The sequence below is a fragment of the Anopheles gambiae genome, chromosome 2 (genome assembly GCF_943734735.2).
Source record: "Anopheles gambiae chromosome 2, idAnoGambNW_F1_1, whole genome shotgun sequence".
NCBI classification, from domain to species: domain Eukaryota; kingdom Metazoa; phylum Arthropoda; class Insecta; order Diptera; family Culicidae; genus Anopheles; species Anopheles gambiae.
In genome coordinates, this window is record NC_064601.1 from 11,287,023 (window position 1) to 11,310,736 (window position 23,714).

Genomic DNA, 23,714 nt, shown 5'->3' on the forward strand with positions numbered 1-23,714 from the left:
GTGTGTGTGTGTATACAGCACGGAGCCTAAAAATGGCATTTCTTGTGCTCGTGACCGATCCCTGCCCGAAAAAGGGCACGGAAGGATTAGTGCGGCATTTTGGCACCATCGCTCGGTCGAAGCGTGATGGCTGGTGATGGAATGGGCAGGAGCAGCAAATCCAATTCCATGACCACATTCCATCCCGAGTGTGCTTGAACCAGAACCAGTTCGCCCCTGCGTGCGTGCGTGGTGATGATCGGCAAGCGAAAGACAAAGACAAATGTGGAAGCCGATTCTCCCTTTTTCGATTTGCCGATATTTCCCTTCGAACCGTTGGCATGCAGGGAATGTGCGAGAAGCGATGCAGCCAGCACCATGCGCACAATCGGAGTGTCAATTTTATTGGTACACATCCGTGCGGCGAAGCTTGGCGCTGAATGCCAGCAACACCTCAATTGGCATTCAGTGGGAAGATAGGAAGGATGTTTTTGTTGTTTCTCTTTTTTTTGCGTCGGGAGGAGGTTCGTCTTTTCCCTCTTCACTTTGCCGGCTGCGGGCAAAGCGGGCAAAGCGCGGAGGAATGGAAGCTTTTGTTGCTTTATTTGATTGCTTCGGGCAGCGGAGATTAGCTTCGTTGATGGCATTTCTTTCTCCCGTGCGTTTGCTATTGTGGTGCTGAATGGGTGTCGTAGATACCGCACCACGGTGCTAAAAAGGGGGGAGAAAAACAACCGCGCAAACCTCACAAACAAAGAGCTTTCCGAGCCTGTGCGACTTCCATCGTTTTGACTAACATTAGCAACCCCGGGGTTAGCCCGGTCCCCGGACGGTATGTATTATCCTGTCACCTCGTAACCTTTCGTGTGCCGTGCGCACTTCTCGGTGGGTATTGCAACGAATTGAACCAATTTGTGCACCCGACGAACACACACACACACCCGGGCTGTGGGGTTAGAGTGTAAGCCACACTGGCACGGGAAATATCCATTTCCCATCGTTTGCGTTCGGCAAGGTAAGACACAAATCCGGTCAGCACTGGATGGCAGTAGCGCACTCGGTTGTGTTGGGGGATTTTTTTCTTATTTTCATCTGTGCAAAATTATAGAAACTTCTCGCACTGGGCGGCTACAGCTTGCTTCCGATGGATTGGCGGGGAGGATATAGGGAAGGTTGGATCCCATTAGAATCGGAAACAATTTACATTCGTTTGCATACGCGCCAACTTGCTGCGTGAAACGTGAAAATGTGCAAACACGCGCAAGACATCATGGGGTGGTGCCGTTTATGAGCATGAAGGTGGTAACCGTTGCCGTTGGAGCCTTGAATGGTATGCGAAATTGAACCGAATGAGTTATTTATGGCGTGATGGGTGTTTAAAAGTGAAACAGCAATGCCACTTTGTGGCACTTCAATGCGTTCTTGGGTATGGTTTAAATTTTAAAGTGAATCTTACATTACATCATTTGAGGTTTCTGTTGCAATGTTTGAGACTGTTTTTAAGACCTTGTAATATATTGTAATATAAGTGAATAAATAATAATAATGATAATATTAAATTAAATATTCACCACTTCATAAAGCTGATCATCGGGATGAATGCGTGACCTGATAATGGGATTGCAAACAATCACATAATTTACAGGCAAAAATTTCCGTTACAAGCTTCATTACCATGAGACATAACTCAGGCGCAAATTATGATTCACCTGACTGTAATTAATTATTCCAAGCGCGACAACACCACACAACACTGCTGGTTCTGGGGTTTGATCCAATGTTATCTTATACAATCCGAAGCAAATCGATCTATTGGACTATATTTACACGGTCGCAAGTACACACGGATGGGGGCCTCTCGCACACAGCAAAACGTGATTTATTAAATGTCAACCAGCTCACCCACGGTCGATTGGTCCAATCCAAATGATGCTTGCATTTGCTGCCACCAGCGTGGGAGGAGAGGAGGGGGGGGGCAAAAAGTAATGATCCATTAACAAGGTCTGTAGGGTATGGAATGAATAATTAGCAAAAGAAAGTTATCGAAATAATGGTGGATTATTTCAAAAGACGAAAATAACTTATCTATAGTGTTCATAAGTGTATGGCCGTATAGTTGGCCTCGGCACTAACTTAAGTTCAACTGATGTACTATTCGCCGAATATAAAAGAAGCAATTTGTTTTAGAAGTTTAATGTCGACAAATGGATATCTTCAATTTATTCAAGTTATGAAACTTTTTCAAGTTATAGCATTCATTGAAATTTCTCAATAAGATGAGGATCATTGTAACTGTAGATCAGGCGCGAAAACCCGCGGTCTCCTAGAGTTCAACTTGGTGCATACATATTATACATATCCAGCATTGGATGTGCATAAAACACACATACAGAGCCTTCAGGCAAGTCGGATCATAATGTCTTTGATGGTTTTACAGATCCAAGAATCCAAGCATTTTTAAAGCTTTGCTAGAGGAGTGTTGGTAGCGACGATTGAAACTCAATTTACTGTTTAAGATAATTGCTATGTCACGTATCTCATTGCTACGTTGAACTATTGAACCTGATAGCTTGTAAGAAAAGTCAATAATCTTCTCTGATCTATGAAATGTTATTACCTCACACTTTTCGATAGAAATACAGAGATCATTTTTAACACACCTATCACAGAAATCTTCATGGATAGATTGCAATGTCAAGCAGTCAGTGTACGAGGAGACATGCAAAATCAGCATACATCATGGCAGGAATCTTCAGGTATCACAGATGTTAAGTCGTTAACATAGAGAGAACATCATAATGGACCAAAGAGGCTTCCTTGTCTCCAAGACCAGTGGTACTTCCAAAAAGCCTGAAATAGTAGTAGGCAACAGACATTTTTGAGGCAGAATCCTTGTTGTTTGGTACTAATAACATACAAACAGCTGTTCATAAGTTATTTGTGTACAATCGTTTTCGCGTAGATACTTTTCAAATCAAATGTATGATGATTTCCAAGCAAAGCAAACATATTATTAATTTGCTCTTTGTAGTTCAAAGATCAAATGCAGCCTTTTGTACGTCCCCTATAGATGGTATCGAATAAACATAGCGACATGCTCATGTGATGATACGAAGCATCCTACAATAATGCGGTCGGGGACTAGAAACATACTCAGTTCAAATGAATACAAATATTTCAATTGTTTCAACTTCCATCTGTGGTTCCACGTATGTGGTGAGCAAATTAAAACAAACTGGCTCTTTCGTCTAATCCAATGAATATACATGTATACCAAGTTGAAACAAATATCGATCAAGTGGCGTAAAAAAAACGATACCTCGAAACACATTCAATTACCTATATTGAATGACTTTGCCACGTGTGTATGTTACTGTTTTGTTTTATTTGTTAATCGCTCTCCATCGCATTTATGCAGAAAACAAAGCTGTTAAACCTTGTTTTGTTGGTGCTCTCGGTCTCACTCTCTAGTTCTATTTCATTTTTAAAAGCGAATAAAGCAGATCAATTGACGTGAAAGCTTGTCGACCTTTCCCGTACGCAATAATTGAACTCGCCGTTCCATTATGCATATCGAACCCGCCGGTGTGGTACCACCCGTGTCAAACACATGCATGCAACAAAACAAAAAGCGACGTAAAAAATCCCCGATTAGAAGTGCGTGCGTTGAGGTGGTTGGCATGTTGGCTGCGGGTATGCAATGTTGGCGTGTGTGCTGTACTACAGTGCCCCAGTACTTCAGCGACACGGCAACATACATCAAATATTTGTCCAACGTCCATTAAACGCTCTGTGACAGCGCATACGGTGAAGTACTTGCGGTGCGCTTAAATGCGTGTTTTAGAAGCTGTCCCAAAATTTCGTGTGTGTGTGTGTGTAGCTGCCAGACCGTAATGGGAATGAACCATGCACGCGGAGCGGTAGGGCTAGATATATAGATCATCCTTCTAGTTTTGAAGGTGATGGATCCACCATCAGGGCCATTACCCGTTTCGCTCGATCACGCGTAGAATTTCGGTGGACCTGGGGGAGAAGGTGAATCGGGAAGCGGTGCGAGAACCAACTCATCAGCGGTCGAGCAAATAGAGGCACTATTAATATACCGCGGATCGGGGCCCTGCTCATGTCATGTTTGGCCCCCCTTGGATGGGACCGAGAGTTTGAATTACGGACGAATGGAGCGCCTAACGTCCTAGACGATTAGTTTTAGAACGGCCCTGTGCCGGTGATGAACCGCGGACCAACACACACACGCGCTATTGCTGCCGATGGTGGCGGCCCATGCAACTCTTGTGCATACTCGTGTGCGCAACACTCTGTCGGCTGGGTTTCGTCCATCTAAACAGTAGCGTTTGATACGCAGTCGATCGGGAAGGCGACTGCGCTGATGCTGCGAGGGAAAACAAACATTTGTGACACGTAGAAACAACACATCTCACAGGGTGGATTAATTACACGTGATGGCGCTTAGAGCAATCAGGGTTATGTTGTGCTAGAATTGTACTAAAAGCATTACTTAATAGGCACGTGTCGATTATGTTTCCGAGTGCATTAGTATGTATTTTTATTGACTCTATAGGAGAAAAAAAATGTGTTTAAAAATAAATAAAAACTACTTAAAACTTGCTCGGTTGTTTGTGTATTCATCTCATGAATCATCGTAGCGCAAACAAGATGAAACATGCAAACATGAGCTTTGACGGCTTCTTAAACAACAACAAGCAATCAAATTGCCAACAGGCTACTCATTACGGTGCTCGTACCAATGTACGAGATAGTTTCATGCTTCTCTTCGCAAACAAACCAATTTTAAAGTTTTTGAGGTCACGGGTTCAACTGGCCGGTGGGGAAAAGTGCGAGGTGAAGGTTTTCTTTTATGCTGTCTCGACGCATCAGTGAACCGAACGGCGGGTAAATGCAATGCATTGCAAACGGACGAGCATCTGTTATCGGAAGAATCAAGACTAGCGGGCAGAATTTCTTGCACAGTTTCATCCAAACCAACTTCCAATCCATCTTGCTAACGAATCGTGAACCGCAAAGAATGGAGCGGATCCCGTACAGAAGTTTGCTATTAATTTGCTCTATGAGAAACAGTTGCGGAATAGAACAAAAAGACTTTTCTCCTCCCACCAATAAGGCAAGGATTGACCTTCGCAAAAGGGAAGTAGTAAACTGTACCAGACGTGCGAGGAAAACAACCAGCAACGTGGAAACTTTTGTCTGGCGAAAAACTAGTGTAGCTTTTTTTTTTTGAACGTTTCGAGTAGAGTTCCAGCTCAACAAAAAAGGATAAAACTATACAGCGAAAAAAACAACAAACTGGACGGTGTGAGGATGAACCTAATCAGTGGCAAACGGAAACCAATGGAAACCGTGATGATCATTTAATTAACGAAAGTGAATTCGCCAACTCGCCGCGCCGCTCCCGCTCTGGCTCGGGAATAAACAAAGCTGAAGCAAGCGAATCGGCAGCGAATGCGAATTTCTGCGCCAATCCAAACCTCACACAATTTAACAATAAACAAACAGCTCGTGCAAAGAGCATTGCGGGCAAAACACTATTCCCACTATTGCTGTGCTGGGAGCGTTTCTTGCGTGGCGCAGTTCTTTGCTGAGCGTCGCCGGGCTGGATTGATGCGATGTGGCGTGGCGATTCAGTCTGGGGCGAAGGATTTATCAGTGAATTTTAACCACTTCCTGAATGCGGAAACACGAAATGCCAAAAGAAAACGCCACAAACAAAGGCTATGTTTATACAGGCAGGCAGGCAACACAACGAGGAGTGGCTCTTATTAGCTGACCGTTCAATGTAAACCCGCCCAAGAACACGCTTGCTGGCGGCGTGAGAGAAATGACGGAGGGTTAGGGAAAACAAAAACTACAGCCAAGCGTGTCGAGTGAGTAAAATGAAACCCAACCAAAAAAAGGTCCGGTTTTAAATGGTGAGGGTAAAAAAAAGTAGAAAAATACATCCAGCACACGCCATCAAACAAACCCCGGACCGTCGATGGAGAAGCCTGGTGGCTTGTGGCGAGCGCACAAATAAAAGAAAACAACATCATAATCTCTTCATCTTCTTCGGGAGTAATTTCGTGCGACGTACTACGGCGACAGCGCACCGTAAAAGTAGAACTAAAAAATGGAACGCACACACAAAAAAAAATACTCTCAAACACACGCACTGCTGTCACTGCTAGCTGCGGATAGCGTTACTGGCGCTGCGGTACTAAGCTGCAAGGTTCTGATAAATTCTGTTTGGTGTGTGAGCGAGTGAGCGGGGAAAGCAGCAGCATTATTATAATTTTTCGGTTTTAATTTCTTCATTCCAGCACACACCGCTGTCGCAATGTTCCATTTCTCTCACTAATGGAATAGCTTTGTTTGTGCGTTTCTTTTTTGCTGCCGCTACGCTGCCACGGCCACGGCTGCTATCGGGGGGTACGGGGTCGGGAGGGGATGGGCGCAAAAGAAGATTAGTGTCCGCCCATCCTTTCTAATGATAGCGTTCCAGTACGCGTTCGTGCTGTTATTACTGCTGCAACACTTTCAAGTAGTACAAAGTTTAGTTTCTTTTTTCGGGGAGTATCCGCAATATTCGTGCTAGTGCGTGGGGATTTTGGGGTTGCGTGGAAGGAAGGATAAGCACACGCAAAACGAAACGCAAATCCTACCAAAAGCGCAGGTTGCGTGCGACGGTCGTTCGCTAATCCGGGCTAAATTTATATGCAAAAATGTTCCCTAACCTTCAGGAAGCTTCAGCAAAGCCTAAAAAACGTGTTCAAAAATTTGTTGTGGATTGAGTGTGTTGATTGAAAATTTGAGTGTAGAAATGTTCAGAGCAATAATCCTCTGGATGGGTATATTTATGGCTAATTAAATTGTTTGCTCAATGCTCACAGTACAGTGCATAGTTCGGGAGCAAATATCTGTCACTAAACTAAGTACTAACTCATTTCCCTAGCGCTAACGACTCAACAACTAGTTTTTGCTAGAGCAATGAAGTTATTCAATTATTCACACTGAAAAGCAACATTTACGGAGGCGTAAGGCGCGAAAAGTGCAATAAATTTGAAACCTGTCACCGAATATGGTGCGGTTTCTCCAACCAGGACGAAGCAGGACAGTCTACAGCAAATTTAACTGTACACAGTCGTTTTGTTTTTGTTCAGTTTTAGGCTCCAAACTGTAGCTTGGGAATGTGGATTCCTTCTTTGCCATTTGAAAAATGTGTGCAACATGCTGCTGTTTGAGTAATTCAATTTTCAGCATTTTTCCCTTTTTATGCTTGTTTTTTTTTTTCTTAGCTTCACATTCACTGGCACACGTCCAACAATACCGGCAACAGTATGTTGCTGCGTTGATTCATGCGCAATGGGACGTTTTTCCTCGAATGTGTGCTCCTGTCTAAGAACAGGCTGGCAGAGTGGCAGGAGAATGTATCTGATCTTCGCTGTGTTATGATTTTCGTCTATTGATGTTGAACACTCGCGAGACTTACCTACGAATTGCACCGGGTGCGGCTGGGTGTCTGCAAGCCTACTAGGCGAAGACGAATCGAATGCGAACCAGGGTTTCAATACCTGTATTTGAAAACAGAGGGAGAAAAAAGCATAGTACCAGTAAGAACGCTGTTAATGGTGGTTTCGAGAATTGTTTGCCGTAAAAATGCGCATCACGATAGGCTTCCCTTACTTTCCGAGAAGAACTTAGATGGACGCATTTTTGGCAGCTGCCATGCGATAGATTTCGATGAACATGAATTTCACATACGGGAATTAAAACATTCTACGGCGTGTTTCTAGATGCAATTACCGATTCGTGGTAGCTTTCAACGCATCGCAGTTCGCAGAATATGGTGGGTATGAAAACATCATTGGGGTGTTTAACATTGAGATTGGTTTTCAATACAAGGTTTCCCACGATTTACTGGTTGGTTCCCATCAATTTTTGGTCCAATTGTATTGATATCCAATCAGAAAATACCAATAAATTATGGGAACGAACCAAAAATCTATGGGATACGATCAAAAAATCGTGGGAACGTACCAAAAAATCATATGAACTGAACAATAAATCGTGAGAAACGCTGTAAAAACTCTTTTTGTAAAATAAAATATAGTAAAGTGTACAGCTGTACGTGCTGCAAACTTCTCCTTCCCTAGCTTCCATTTAAACCCGATATTAAAATAATGCCATTCATAGGTATTGGAAATGTATGCGATGGAAGTAATGTGAATGAATCAAATTAAACCCGTATTCACCACACCAAGGGAAACCATCGGATTGAGAAATTGATTTTTTCCAAGCGAATAGACGGCAGCCTAAAGCGCCGCTTTTACGTGCAATAAATTTCCAACCATAGTTGGAGTTTGCACTTCCCCGGCGCCATCTATTCATTGCACCTTAAACACATTTCGTTTGTATTTCTTTTTTTTCCGCCACCAATACCAATGGGCAAAAGTGTGACACCTGAAATTTAGCGCTCTTCCATTGGCCGCTCGCTTAAGTAGCACCGTACCCGACCCCGTACGACCGAAAGCGACACAAAATGAGTCATCATAAAGTAGGGAAATTTACGAGATGCCTCCGCCCAAGTGGCACCGCACACGAAGAAGTGCAAAACAAAGTGGTGGCGCCCGCGCGCGCGCTGCCCAACTCTTTCCCAATTACACACAAGGGCGCGCTGTGACGGTTGCTTGCCTGCTTGCCAGTGCGAATCGAATAAAATGTACACTTTAAAGCGTGCTGCGGGCTTCCGAAAGCTTTCGCGACTATGGCACTGTGTGTAGCACACACACGCTCTAGGGTGTAGCGTATCATTTTGGGCATCCATTGCCCCATTGTCCTAACCCTAAAGCATATGTCCGGACCCCCGGATGCTTCGGACCGGGGGTTCGGGCACGGGTGCTGAAAGTTCGCATCCGCTCGGACGGCTTGCCAAGCTTGCTGGCACTGAGCTGCTTTCCCCGAATGCGCCAAAGCGCTCGGTCATATCTGTTCCACTAATGGTGAAATATATATCCATCCGGAGATCAGGCGAATGTCCCGTTCCTGTTAGTTCGTTTCCAGCAAGACGGGGCTTCCCGGCACTATTACCGGCTTGCATTGTGTCCGCCGTGGGGTTTTGGGGCGGAGGTTGTGCCGGGGATTTTGCGTCATCGAGTGAGCGCGCTTTGAAACATGCCTCCGGAATGCGTTGTATTTCATGTGATTGCTCACCATGGTTGGGTTCGGGTTTTTGTGCGAAACGGAGCGCACCAACGTGCCCATGCTTCAGCACATAATTCGCACAGAGAGCGCCTTGCGTTCCTGCAGCAAGACTTACGGAGCTCAGTAAACGGAAGAACAAAAAGCTCTGTGCTTCCGAGGAAATGCAACCATCGCAATTTGTGGCTTCTGCAGGGTTGAATACTGGCAAACCGAAACGAGTGAAGAATTGAATTGTGTGTGGTTTTTTTTGTTGTTGTTTGCGGTATCGGTTCAGGGAAGGGCAAAAAAAGAAGATCAGTTCTCTTTGGCACCCACCATGACCGTTGTAAAACAAAAGAGCAATTGAAAATGGGACGGTTGAAAAGGTTGCAAAATGCTCTTCACGTTATAGACGCTGGGTAAAAGTAGATGGGTATTAAATGCTTCTTACATCGTTTTTGTGTTAAGTGCAGCAGTTGTAGCATGTTGAACAAATATGCTCCAACTCCAATTGTTGCGCGATGTCATCGTTTGCAATTGGGAAACATCGTTCGGCATACTTTTTGAATAGCTCTTCGTTTTTTAATTGCTGATGGCTGATGTTAGTTTATCCCTTTTAAGCTATTCACTTGAATTGCAAGCATCGTTGACATTGGTTTTTGCTAGTTTAAGTAGTGTTTTATGCTATAATAGTAACAAATATAAAACAAAAGTTATCCTTGAATAAGTTAACAAAAAAAGTAGTTCACCATTGAATACGCTCTCCGTCCATGATGACGCACAATGAGATTGCATCACCATAATCTCGCTTCAGAACTTCAACTCCAGTGCGCTGCAATATGTTCTGGTTGAGTGCAATTGCTCACGATCTGCTTTGATCTTGCCCAGTGCAATGCCATCAGCAAACCACTCGGCTCCGATTAGCTAGTTGGAGGTACAGTGAGCTAAGAAAAAAGTTCTAAAAACCTGCCACTCAAGCGGGTTAGCATCTCTGCTCTGATCTGCATCGCTTAAAAAAAAAATACCACGGGTACGAGGAATTTGCGAGTCCCGTTTTCTGTTCGTTTTTTTATTATTATTTTTTCGTTATCTCTTTTCCGCCCTCATAATAATCCATAATCTACGTACGACGGCACGAGAGGCACAGCCCAAAAAAAAAAGACACTGTAACCGTAATTTCTATTGTACAATTGTCACACAATTCTATTTTACTCTCTCGCCCCCATTCGTGGCTGCCTTCGTGTGTAGCTGGAAAATCACATTTCTGCCACATCGGCGCGCTAATGGCACTCCGGTGCCGTTATTTTGCCCTTCGCCGAGCGGAAAAATATAATCCTTATCTTTTGCCCCTGGCGTTTTCCCGTTGGGCACCAAATGCAGAAGCAAAGTGAAGCTCTGTCCCCCCCCCCCCCCTCTGCCAAAAAGGCTCCCATGGAGTGTCTAAGCAAAAAAAAAAAAGATGCAAAAGCAAGCGAAACCATCGCCCCAGTAAAAAGGCTATGGGAGTTCCGGCCATGGGGCGCACCAAGAACGCAAGCTCACGCATAAAAGAAATATTAAATTTTACAAGATTGACATTGATGTGTCCTTTTTTCGCCATTGGTGCCACGTGTTCCTACCATATTCTATACCCACCCGGTACCCGTCGCTGCGCGCACTGGCTTCGAATGAACAGTTTGCTTGCTTACACACCTCTCCGTGGAGGTTGATAATTTGCTTCGAAGCGCTTTTCCTGGAACGCGGGATTCTATGTCAGGTCGATTTTACTTCCTCGCCACCTTCTGGGGCAGCGTTGCAAAGAGGAGTTTGATAAAGTCGAATACCTTCCGGCGGCGTGGCTTTTTGAGTAATGCTCTTACGAAGTCGCACAACTTCCAACCCTGCATGTGTGTGTGTGCGTGCGTTCTTCACGTCACTTGCAAAAGGATTGGATTGAAAAATTAGCTGTCAGTTCATGCTGGAAGGCACACGGGTTACACCTACTTACCCGTGGCGTATCTTTCAGCTTCTCACTAATCTACGAAGCCAGCGTACGTCATTCCGAGCTTCATTAGTTTTGCTTGCACGAAAACAAACTAATGCCAGTTTAAACCGTTCAATGGGATGGGAGTTCACAAAGGATCCGATTCACATTCACGGGACCGGTTGCCTTCGGCCCTGTGTGACCAATAATGCTTGCGAAACCCTTTCTTCAATAGCCAGACAGTCCTTGCAAAAGGTTCACACACCAGCAGCCGGACCGGAGCGAATGGCATTTGTTAGCACGAAGGGTATTTTATTCAGTCCCCGAGCGCTGTTTCGAATTCATCCCACTCGCATCGTGCTATCGCATGGCTGTAATCGTACGTAGAATCATTGTGAACCGATTACAGTGACCCACCGGTTTCCAGTAAAACCATTCTTGAGTTAGGTTAAATTGATTGGCAAACGAATAAGGCCGGATCGTAATGGGATATTGGACACCTGGGAAATGGAGCAGGTTTTTATACTAGACGTACCCCGATTGGATCCTCGGGATGAGCAGAATGCGACACTTATTGGCTAGGCTTCCATATCATTTGGAAGAATCACAGGTGTGAAGAATTAGCAAATAAACCAACCTGGAGCGTTTTGCTGGACGAGGTTCAATTTAAGGCAGGAAATTTGGTACTAAACACATTTCGCAGTTTTCATAGCAAATAATCGATAATGAAACTTTTCTCGTTTCAAAGTTGAATATTTTCCAAGAATGAATCTTTTTTATTCACTACAGCCCCTGGAACTGGTAAAGAAATGTAATTTTAAACTGTTTCCTTCATCATTTTTAGGAAACGGATCGTCAGTATCTGCCAAGTATTTTCAAAGATATATTTTCAGAGAATTCCATGAAAAAAATCTTACAAATTGAAGATTAATTCAACTGTACAGGAGATTTGTAAACATACTTCTTTCGCTCTTAATTGACCAATCGCCGAACTCGCAGCGGGAAACCTCGTCTTTTCCTCCATCCTCCAAAAGTTGATCCATGTTGATGTGAAATCCAAGCGAAAAGAAGCCTAGACGATGTAGAATCGTAAGTGAAACCAAAATCCATCCAACGCTCAAGTGTCCATTTGTGTCGGTAGTGGATTTAGCGTTACCTCATCCGCTCGAAGGCTAATCCGACGGATCCGGAGCTTCCAATTGCTTGGAGTTTGGCCGCACATTACTCCCGGGATGAGTTTGCTGACGACTGAAAACCATCAAATGCTTCATCTTTGCGGGTAGGGATCGGGCACAATATTGCCTCCAAGTAAAAGGAACCGACGCACAACAGAAAAGGAAAGATCCTACGTTCTCGATTGGCATACCCACGGAAGCGGATGTAAGCGAATAAGGCGAGAGTTCGCCGTTCTGCGATTGTCGGCCAGTCCGCTAAAAGGGCAGCATAGCTTCCAGGGCAGAGGATATCGAATGCTTCCCAAAAAACGGGGGGAATAAAACCTCCTTCAACCCACCGGACGGTAATCCTTTCATAAAAAGCCACAGTTGATGATTATTGTCTGGGCAGGTCAGAGTCTGAGGATCAATTTCTTGCTGACACAAGGCCAATTTGTTCGGTAGGGATGTGAGCCGCAACTATCGCACACAAATGGGCAGTCTGTTTTTACCTTTCTGTCTGTTCACCTGCTCACTACAAATCGTATATTTATTTACCCGTGGCAATTACGCGGTGGGCAATTTGTACCAGCACTGAAGCGCATGCTACACATTTTACTTACACACCAGCGACATCTACTCTCTACTTTATTGCCGTTTCATTTTCCACTAACAGAAAACGCTTTCCTTTTTGTGACAGATTTTAGTTTTGTGTTTTTGTAGGCAAACGTGTCTTGCAACATGACTGCAAACCCGGAAAGGATGCTCATAACATCGAGCGAGCGACAAAAAAAACGTAATGGTTGCAATAAATCATGCTTCTCTTATTCATCACCACCGGATGAAATGAATTCGTTTGCAGCCTTTTTAGATCTTTGTGCCTTTTTGCGGAGAAGACAAAAAAAAAAGTTAATCTCACTAAGATATCATAGACCGGGCCCGTCATCTAGCCCATCTGTTATCTCGCAACGTCGGGTGTACGGGTTTCCGGGAAATGCGTCCAATAAAATGGCACCACCAACACCAGTACCAACTGGAGAACGATTGTGCAGATTACACACAGTGTGCAAAGGGTGGGGACATGGTCACTACCGGTCATCCGATTCCGGTTGACAACCAGCTGAAAAACGTCGTTTGACACACACTCACACAACTGCCGTGTCTTCCGTGGGAGCTTTTCATGAGCGGGATGTCGGCAAGCTCTCATTTGTTTGACTTCTGCTGTCCTTTATCTTAACTGCCGTTTGGCAGAGCGGCACCTACCTACGAGCATCTTAGCCACACACTCACACACACACGGCAGGCAGATTATGGAAATTCGTTTCGAAACGGTGTCACATGGGACAGATAAAGTGTTATAAGTGGATCTTCCCGCTATCCGAAACCTGTGGCATATGGTTTTTTTTCCTCTTCCTCTTATCGTACCTCCATCTCCAAAGCTTCCCGAAACCCGGATCCGATGCCACTTTGGCCCCGTATATAGCCACGCCTGGATTAAATCAGGATTTAAGCGTACCCAAGGCAACCCCGTCTTGAAGGGTCTCTCGACCAGCAGCGCGGAGAGTTTTTTTTTTTGGAAGGCAATGTAGTTGGAATTGTTATTGGATTTGAACCCATTTGGCGTTGCTCTTTCTTCCTTTCCCCTTTTTGTTACGGGAAAGTGACTTTAGATGCGGAAGTTAAGCGACGCAGCAGTGAAGTTTTGTGTGCGAAAGTTTGCCGCTTATCCTATGCCGCTCTTAGTTTCCTTCGTAGCGTTTCCTGCGAAGAAAGTTTATCTGCCTCAGCCATCATTGTGGATGTGTGTCAAGTGTGTGAGTGTGAGCGCGTGTGTGTGTGTGAAACCGAGCCATCGAAGCACGAAGCAAACCAACAGCAACATCGCGTGCTGAAGATGAAGCGATGACAACCGGAAAGAAACTGAGAAAAGCAAGAAAAGGATAATTTCGCCCGCAACGGGCTACGGGCCATCCGGAATAGCCAACGGCAGGCAAGTTGTTTGTTCCAAATTTCGGTCGAATTGTTTTTATGGGCGATTCCGAAGTTTTGCTAAGAAAAGGGATCCCAAACCGAGCCCGCTGGCGTTCGGTTTTGGGCTGGCAAAAGCGTCTCCACCACGACCAAAGCTCTGGGCAATTGTTTTTCGGGGGCGACATTTCGTACTCTATTTCAACTCCTCCGCCCATTTCGTTTCCCCCCGGGATTATAGGAACGAGTTGATGTTCGGTTGTTCAAATAGAGGTAATTTGAGGCGGGAGGGGGTGAAATTATACTTCAAATTTCTTAACGTCACGAACTACCAGTGCCCTCTCCCTCCGGGGGTGGTGGATCATCGTCGAGGGCTAATAGCTTTCCGGGAGTGTGGTTTATGATCGATATCGCTGAAACTGGTCGATGGGTAAATAGCTCACATCGAGTCATCAAATCAACGACTTACATTGGAAAATGGCATCAGCCACGCTAGGTGCGCGGAGGGCACCTTACCAGGAAAGCCTCACCGATCGCGGCCCTGCCCCAAGGCCATACCGTGACGAAGTGAAATGTTATTGCTTTGTTGTTGATTTTGTGCCCCACTGTGGCGGGGGTGCCTTGCACACACTGAGGGTAATGGATTCCTGAATGCTGAAAATACACACGTTGCATGCTTGCCAGAGCCCCGGTCCCCGGTGAGGTGAGTGATTGGTGGATTGCATTGCGCGTACGTACGACCCGAAGGGATTGGCTACGTGATTGAAATGATTTTTTACTACCAATTTGCTGGGTGAGTGTTTCCTAGCGACTTCGCGGGAGTTTCACCTGCACAGGCAGGCAGAAAGGTGCAATCAAATTTAAAGTTTGGCCTGTTTTTATGGATTGCAAACAGTTTACCGTTAGCATGATATGTTTGGGTTTGGAGAGCCGACCATGTGCAGGGTGACCTTTGGTTAATGCATCGCAAATATTGGAAATACAATGTTCTTCCATTTATCATAACAATTTTTCCACATTCTCCTTGAACATTGTGTGTTAACAATAACAATAATAAAACATGAAATATGAAAATGATGTGAAACATTGTTTGCTGATCGCTTGCAACAATTATTATTCAATGTTAACAGAGCTTTAATATCTAGCCATTGAATGCAATCATAATGTTCGTGTTAATCGTTCTTCATGCTCTGTTCACCTGCGCCGGTGCGCCGGGAAACAAAGAAGCGCAAATTGAACCATAACATTTGGGCAAATGAAAAACGAACACGAGGAACGCCTGCCCATGCAGCACCCATCACCCATGCAGCACAGTAATTGGTGATATTAATTATGCTTTTGGCGGTTCTTTCACCACTTTCAACCCTGTTATCTATCCACGGGATCCATTGATCGATTGTTTGATTTTATTTTTTTTAACCAAATGATTGCACTGATGCCGTGCACCTGTGGACCCCGTTCTTGTGTGCGTACCTGTGCACAAGTATAGGGGTGTGCAATAGAGCGCATCGGAACAAATCATGCGCACCTGTGTCATCCGGTTTTGCAAACAAAATTATTAAACGATCGCCATTAAAGCGGAAAGATTTCCCTATTTTTCTCCTCCCCTTTCCTTCCTCTACCATTCTGTCGACCAGGTGTCGCTCGAGGTGCAGGTAAACGTGTTTGCAAACATGTGTTGCGCCCAGTTGCGGTGCAATTGAACTTCGGCGCACAATGGGAATGCGGATGCAACCGAGCGGACTAGGACTTAATGCACAACAATCTGATGAGCGAAAATGTTGTTAAAATCCTCAAAAGATTTATTTTGTAAAACAAAACACAAAATAAAAGGGATAATAATGGTTCTACAACACACTTTGCTAACATTTTCATCGTAAAATAAAATTCAATTTTGCATTGTTTTGTCCTACGCTACGCCCACTGCCCATCGTCAATGACCGCTCTGCTGAAATCGATGGAATCGGAGCAAATATCCTCTGGGCTGCTTTCAAGCGCATTTCCGGCCATGACCCGGACACAGCCCGGATGCACGATGCACAGCCGCCCAGCCGTGGCGCCCAGTGGACCACGATGCACGTGAAAGAGCGTTATGAATTTTCATCATGTCGCCAGGGGAGATTGTGCTGAAACGTCCAAGTTCCTGCTGGAACACCGAGTCTGCTGATCTATTTTGCCGAAACGCATAAATATTTTTCAATTTGCCCCAACATGTTGACGCTGCGTGGTGTGCACTTCTTTCCCTTTTCCTAATGGGCGGAGGCGGAGATACGGCGAGACAGAATCGTCCGTACGGGCGTGCGAACGGTCGTGATCGAATCGGGAATCAATCTGCCGTTTGGGCCCCTTTGCTGTGGGCTGTATGGTTCAATGATTTCGGCACTACGGTTCCGTCTTTCCGCCACACGGACACTTCCCGGTGTAGTGGGGCATGTTGGGAGGGAGGGGGAAGGGGGAAGAGGAATGGGTCGGTGTTGATTGGTCCGAGTGTCCGGTACACAGACAAAATGATATTAAATTTCGGAACGATGCTTCTCGTCGCCGACTCGTTTCGCCAATCGGGCTGGACTGGACAACCAGCACGCCGCTTGGTTGATGGTGCACAGACAGAAGCAACAAACCGGCCAAGTGTGTAAGAATTGACCGAAATTGGTAAATGAAATAATGCCATCCCACTTGAGCTGGATGGGTGATGAGTGATGTGTTACGTTTCGGCATTGCTTTTAGGGCCGTGCTGTGCGGTAAGTGCTAAAGAGTTACGCTATTCGTTACCGATTCTTTGCGCTCAGAGGGAGGGGGGTGAGGAGGTGTTTTGTGATTCGTTTAAGGGCAGCTGCAACAGTTGAAGTGATGAGTAGAGCCTAAGTGACACATTCTTTCACTCGTTTAGAGTCAATCTAGCGACACGGCAAGTTTGTAGCAAGATTGGCACGATGCAGTACGGTAAGTATGGGTCGTCCCTTCCTGTTGTTCGCCGGTGCGGTACATTTGCTGAGGGTTTGAATACAGTTGAGGGTTTGCATGATCGTGATCAAACGCATCAGTTATGCGGGAGTCGACGAATTGGTGAAAATGAACCATACACAACTACTGATGAGCTTCAAAACCTATTCAAACAACTCGATGAGGCAATGCTTTCGCAACTTAACATTACTTTATAATCCATGCTTTATGTGAGCAAAAGTTGAACAGTAATGTACACCACCGTCCCAGACCAAATTGGCTTCGGTCGCTCTGTCATCGGGCAACTCAGCACAAAAAACTACAAAAAAGTAAAAGAAAAAAAATCGCTTTAAAGTTTTCGCCCACGTGTCCCTGCAATACGACCAGCATAAGCAAACATCATAAATCTTTGTTCGGGGAACTTCGTTTTTGTAAAATTACTCACCCGCGCCCTGTCCATCTCCGCATTTCCGCTTCCGTCCCACTTTGCACCGCACTTTGGCGCTCCAACGACGGCCCCTATTGTAGAACCCGCCCGGGGCTGTAGTTGTCCCCGGGCTAGAAAGTTGCATACCACGATGACTCAATTAAACTTTTGTTCATCTCGCCGCATCTTTTTGTTCGCTCGATAATTTACCTAGCGCCCAGCGCTACAGCACCGACAGGCGACAGGCGGGAACGTCAGCTTCAGCGTGTTCTAAAGAGTTTGTGGAAGGTGGGTTCTTTTTTTTACCATTTTTTTTTTGCTTTTTACACCCCTTCCATAAGAAACTCCACCGCAAGCCGTTCGGCAACGTTACACGCCTGAGCGAAGCGAAGTAGTTAGCGGGAGTAGTGTGCAAAGAAACAAAGCGTGCTTCTTACCCGGGACACGATCCCTAAGCGATCCTCACTCATGGGTAAATGTAATAAGACTGGCGCATTGGGGTCGGGTGGGAAGGGTGAGTGAGGGGCATTGTACACAAAACCGAAGAGCGGTGGAAATATTTCATCTTCACACATGAATTATTTCGTCATTTTTCATTCGACGCTGGTGAAAAATGATAGTGCGGGAAGAGATGGTACCAGGGGTGGCGCGGGAGCAGCCGGGACAGGCAAGCGAGAACCACGCCGTATCAATTTCACTTCACAATGTTTTTGCCCCTCCCCCCCCTCCCCCCGGCCGCGTTAAAGGAGCGAAAGAGCGAAAACCCCGAGGCCAAAAGTCAAACCAAGGAGAGTTGGCAAGGGAGTAACCTCACTGCGCCGGGTGCACCCCTTGGGGGAAAACGTTTACATTTTTCGTGATAAACTCTGGCTTACGTTACGTTTTCATCACCAAGGGTGATGCCGTTCTGTTTTGTTTGTTGCTAGCGCCGGTACAATCCAATCTCGACTAGCGCCGGAGGGGAATTTCACCCTTGGCACCGAGCGCCATTTGCTCCAGTGGCCCAGTGGCGCTGTGGGAATAGGTGGGTACGCCCTTTCAGTACGCCGAACACGTTGAACCCGAAACCTGCTCCTGGAGCTGGACCAATCACCCCACCACAGTCCACTCTTGCCGCCAAACCTCAAAACTTGCCCACCCAAAAGAAAAGAAGAGAAAAAACCACCGCTTGTTCTCGACCTAATGATTATTTTATAGTCCTCTAAAGATTTGCCAACGGTACCGTCTTGTGCTTATTGCTTCGTTAGTTTACCCATGCCACTCTCACTCCCGGTGCACCGCCTGGCAGCGGGTGTGGAAATCATTATCGAGATAGTTTGCCGTTGATAAAATTGGTCCACTTTTCTCTAATTTCGCTCCGTAGTCCTTGGCAGCGTCGCACCGTCGTTTATTTGCGTTGATCGTGTCCGAAAGCACAAGAAACGCAAACGGCTCCCTCCTATACAGCGCCGTCGAACTTTCCACAGACCAAACACGGTGCGCCGGGAGTCCGAAATGTCACGACCGTGCATGCGGTCACGTGCGACCGTATGCAATCGAGTTCGTGCAGCAATTCGTGCTGAGGCGAAAGATTATGCTCTCGAAACCGCAACTGGGAGGAAGCTTTTCCGTTCTATCCTTAAACGAATATTTGCAACGCGTGCGCCAACGGATTCGGCATGCATTAAGACCGATGCGATGGGAAACCACCGAAACGACCAATGCCTTGAGAAATCAGATCCCCTTAGCGAGATATAAACATTGATTAACGTTTCGCCGTCATTTCAGTCGCGTCGCGTTTGGTGCCCGACTCCAACATATTCCAAGCAAACGAGCAAGTAAACACACCTTTTGTGTGGGAAACTTCATTCAGCGGCAAACCCTTAAGATAACGCTGCCGGAGCAGCTTGAGGCGGAGGTTCGGGTTGGTTTGGTTCAGGTTGTTTTGCAGGTGACGTTCAGTGCCACTGATGGTGACACTTCTCACGCCATCTCCATTATTTGTGCGCGTTTCGTGCAAAACGTCCTCTGACGGGTGCTTGATGGGCGCTAAGCTGGGGAAAATTCTGCTGCAGCTCGCTGGCTTATGCCGCTAAAAGAGTGTATGTGTGTGTGCGTGTTTTTGTGTGTAGTGAAATTTAGCCAGCCAAATGGATAAAGGATTAAAAAGTTGTGCTACGCGGCTGAGCCAGCGTCAGCCAACGCGAGCTGAGATGGAGAAACTTTAATTCAATATTTACCAACTTTTGAATTTAATTCTATTGCTGCATGGCTGCGAGCGATAGTTGGATAGACGATGTATAGTTGGACCGTGCCAGTTGAAGGCGTTGGTTGAAGGCGTGAGAGTGCGGCATGTTTGCGCGATTGCTTGCTGTGCTGGAAGCTACAATATGGTTATGAGGTTCGTCATTTAAATAGGAAGAGGTAAGAAGTAAAATATGATAATTAACGGATATTTGCTTGGTTTAGTGTTGACAATGTTAAATCTCTCTATGTTTCACGTGTCTGATTAAAATGATCAGTAGAGTGATCTAAAGGCAGAGAAAAAGTTAATTACTAGTTGCGAGCGTTTGCTACATGCGCAATGTTCTCAGACGAACCAAGGGTAATTCAAAGCTTAATTTGCAATAGACTATTTTATCAAACTTTAGTAGTTAACCGTCTGGCTGTTTTGGATCCTACTCGATTCTTGGATATTACGGTATGCCACTACTATCGCAACCACAAAGCGCAGCTTTTCTTTAGGTTATTTATTTATTTAGTAGTTATTTGTTTAGGTTATGTATTTATTTATTTAGTTTCTTTAGGTTATTTATTTATTTAGTCCAATTCCTCTGCGAATATTTGCTGTAAAGCTCGATAATTTTTTTAAGATGTTTATGTGGTGAAGGCTTGATTTTTATACTTATCAAATCGCGTGTAGTTGTAGTAGTAGTAGTAGTATTTATTTATACATAAACTTAATTTTCTTCACAATTAATTACATTGGTTCTGGTCGCTTAATTCCATTATTCGCACCTTAACTCAATACTAACTGCCTTTCTACTACTTTGCCTTTCTTGTGCTATGCCATTTTGAAATTAATTATTATGGGATGATTATGGAGGATGATCCAACCTTTGGGAAAAATTGACAAAAAAACCCTGGTACCTGTTTATTTTTCTATTATTTTTAAATTTCCTTCTTACGTAACTAACGAATTATTCTACGTTCTTAGGTATTTAACTATTCTCTAATTAATACTTATACTAACTTATTTTATTTACGTCAAAAGTAGTTCATTGTGTTTCCCTTAGTCTTAGTTGTCTGTCATTATATTTAGCCATAGTATTTTTTATGTATTCAAACAAACTTGGTAAATTTGCTAGTCTGTGTACATCTGTTGTTCTATGCCAAGGTGGTAAATTAAGGATCCGTTTTGTAATAATCGCGTGTATGTAAGCTAACTGTAAGGGGAAAACATCAAAAGACCCAATTCTCGCTAGACTTACATCATAGGCTCGTGCCTAAGTATTTATTTGTAATTCCTCTCCAATGTCTTTACCAAGTTTATACCAAGCCTGCATATAAATCGTTCTTGTAATGTTTAATGATCATTCCATTTACAAAATGACAGCAGACATTGTACAGACGGGTAGTATCCATTGTGGCTTTAAATGGTAGTCCTTGTAACAATGACAGGCATACACATACTACGAGCGTATGATTTACAAATCATACATCTCTTCAGTACTGTCAGGCTCCCTCAATTACTTGCTCAATTTATCTAGCCGATACTATCGGACCACCCAGTCGAGTTGGCCATAAACCAGTGGCGTTACCGAGTCACATTGTTACCGTTACGGCTGAGAACTGCATCGTCCTGAAATGCCAATGCCAAACGAGATTTTATATCTACACGGGAGATGCAGACCCCAACACACACACACACAAAAAAAAGAATCCCAATGATCTCCCACCGTTCCGGTGTCATGTACACCACCGGCTTACGTGTGTTATTTTTGTAACATTTAACAGTTCCGCGCGGAACATCAGGGGACCTACCTTCGTCCCGTTCCCTCTGGTGATGATTTCAATCCTCTTTACACAGTCGATCAACGCAAAGATCACACATGTGTGTGTGTGTGGTTGTGTGTGTTTGTGTGTGAACGTTTGCACTTGGTCGCATCTGTTTCCACTAAAGTGAAGGCGTGCATATACACACACTAACCATAGATTTCACTCGCCCATCTCTATCGCTCACCAGCTTGACAGTGGTTTTATGGCCGCGTGTGGGGGTACGGTGACGACAATGACAACAACAACAACAACCACTACAATACCAACAACAACAGGGCGACAGGGCCGGCCCCAAAAAACCACCTTGAGTGAGGATGGATGAACCTGTGACGAAAACCTGTCACTTGGTGTGCGACATTGCGCGAGTCTCCCGCGCGACCGAATGCGGGTGAACGCCTGGGACCGAGTCGGGTGAAAATGATTGCCCTCTGTAAGCAAAAAAAAACGTGTAAAAACGATGCCATGGTCGCTTGCTTTGGGTTACAAAAAAAAGGTGATATTCCGATGCCGTTGGTTGGTAGTGGTGTGTGAATGGTTAAAAATCCGTGTGAAAAACTAACCAATTCGCGACGCCCACCTTTGCACGGCTCGCGCGCTGCGTATTTTCTTCCGATTCATTCTTGTCAGAGCGGGAAGGGTGCTTTATGCATTTACCCTGTTTTCCCCCCTTTTGCACCTCATCTGGTTGCGATGAGTGCGCACGGAAATGAGATCGAAAAGAGGCGAATGATGATGATGATGATGATGATGGAGAATTATTGCGCAAAAGGAACACGTGGCAATCTTCATCTTGCGACGCTCCATTTGGTTGATGGTGGATTTGCAAAACAACGCGAACCCATCTTACCTGCCCCGCGACCCCGCACATCGATCGGTATTGCATTTAGCGGAAATGAAAAATGTGTTGTGCGAATACAAGAATAAAACACAACAACAAATGAACAACAACAATATGGTGGTACAGTTTGAGTGGTTCCTCCTCCTTATCCGAATGGGAGAGATGCACAGCGGAAGCGGATCTGTGAGAGGTAATTTGATATTTTTCCTTGCCGTATGTGCCGGTGTGTATGTGTGTGCTTCGTTTAAATAAATACGCCAACTGACAGTAGAAACATCAGGGGCTTCCGGACTGTGGGCTGTGTTTTATCGCGCAGCCCACCTCCCCCATAAACCGTGCGGTACAAGATGTTTTATTTATTCATTTTGTGGACCGCTTTTCTCGGAAGTGGAGAAACTTTTTGCCATTTGCCATAAGCGCACAGCACGAGTCACGGCAGTGTTCTCTTTTTTTGTGCGGCCTCCGTTTCCGGTTTCGAGTGTAAACGCATGTGTGACAAAATAATTCAGCACAAGCAATCTGGCCCAGGGTGAAGGGTAGGAGGGAAGCCAAAAAAAGGGAAAAACACCAAAAAACCACCACACGATGTTTACATCCATGTTTTTGGGCTGGTACTGCTCAGACTGGGTCGAATGATGAAAATGAAGTGAATCTTTTGCCTCGCCGACTTATTTGATTGAGTAATGCGATAGGGAGGTCTGTCTGTTTTTAAGACATTTTGATTTGCGAGCGTCGTGTCAGTACGTGGTGCTGTTGTTGAATATTGGTATTTTCTCGCACACCAAATATTGGCAGGTGAGAATGGAAATGATTGGTCCTGTCTGTCCAGTGCACGGTAGCGTTGTCATCTTATCGTGTGTAAGCATCGTTGGTCAACTGCCAGAGCGCAAGAGTGGTATTGTCTGTTTTGTGATGAATTTTGGGGCGTACGATAGTAAAGCCACTGAAGTATGTCCCTAGTAGATGTTGCTACTACGTTCCAAGAACTGTACAAGGTTCGCGTACAAATAAAAGGAATGCGAGAATTCGTGTGGTGGTGTTGTGTAGCTGATCACTATCATACTTTGCTCAAGAACTGCTAATAAGTCGTAACTGTTTAGCTTCTTTGAAGTAGAACCGATCGGAGATGGTTGGAAATAGATGGAATTCCAAACATACGATTTCTAAGAATTGCTGTATAATTATGAAGCTACTATGCTTTGGGAGGAACGA

General features: G+C 45.0%; 1 protein-coding gene across 4 annotated transcripts in view; it reads right to left on the reverse strand.

Moving 5' to 3' along the window:
* LOC1281264 (FMRFamide receptor) overlaps positions 1 to 23,714 on the reverse strand; it is a 68,641-nt gene that overhangs the window by 29,647 nt on the left and 15,280 nt on the right. For 3 of the 4 annotated variants that reach the window (XM_061648777.1, XM_061648776.1, XM_061648778.1), the window contains exon 3: positions 7,481 to 7,562. The exons of the other annotated variant lie outside the window; for it this stretch is intronic. The gene's annotated coding sequence lies outside the window, so the exon portion shown is untranslated. The remainder of the gene's footprint in view (positions 1 to 7,480; positions 7,563 to 23,714) is intronic. 4 annotated transcript variants of the gene reach the window in all.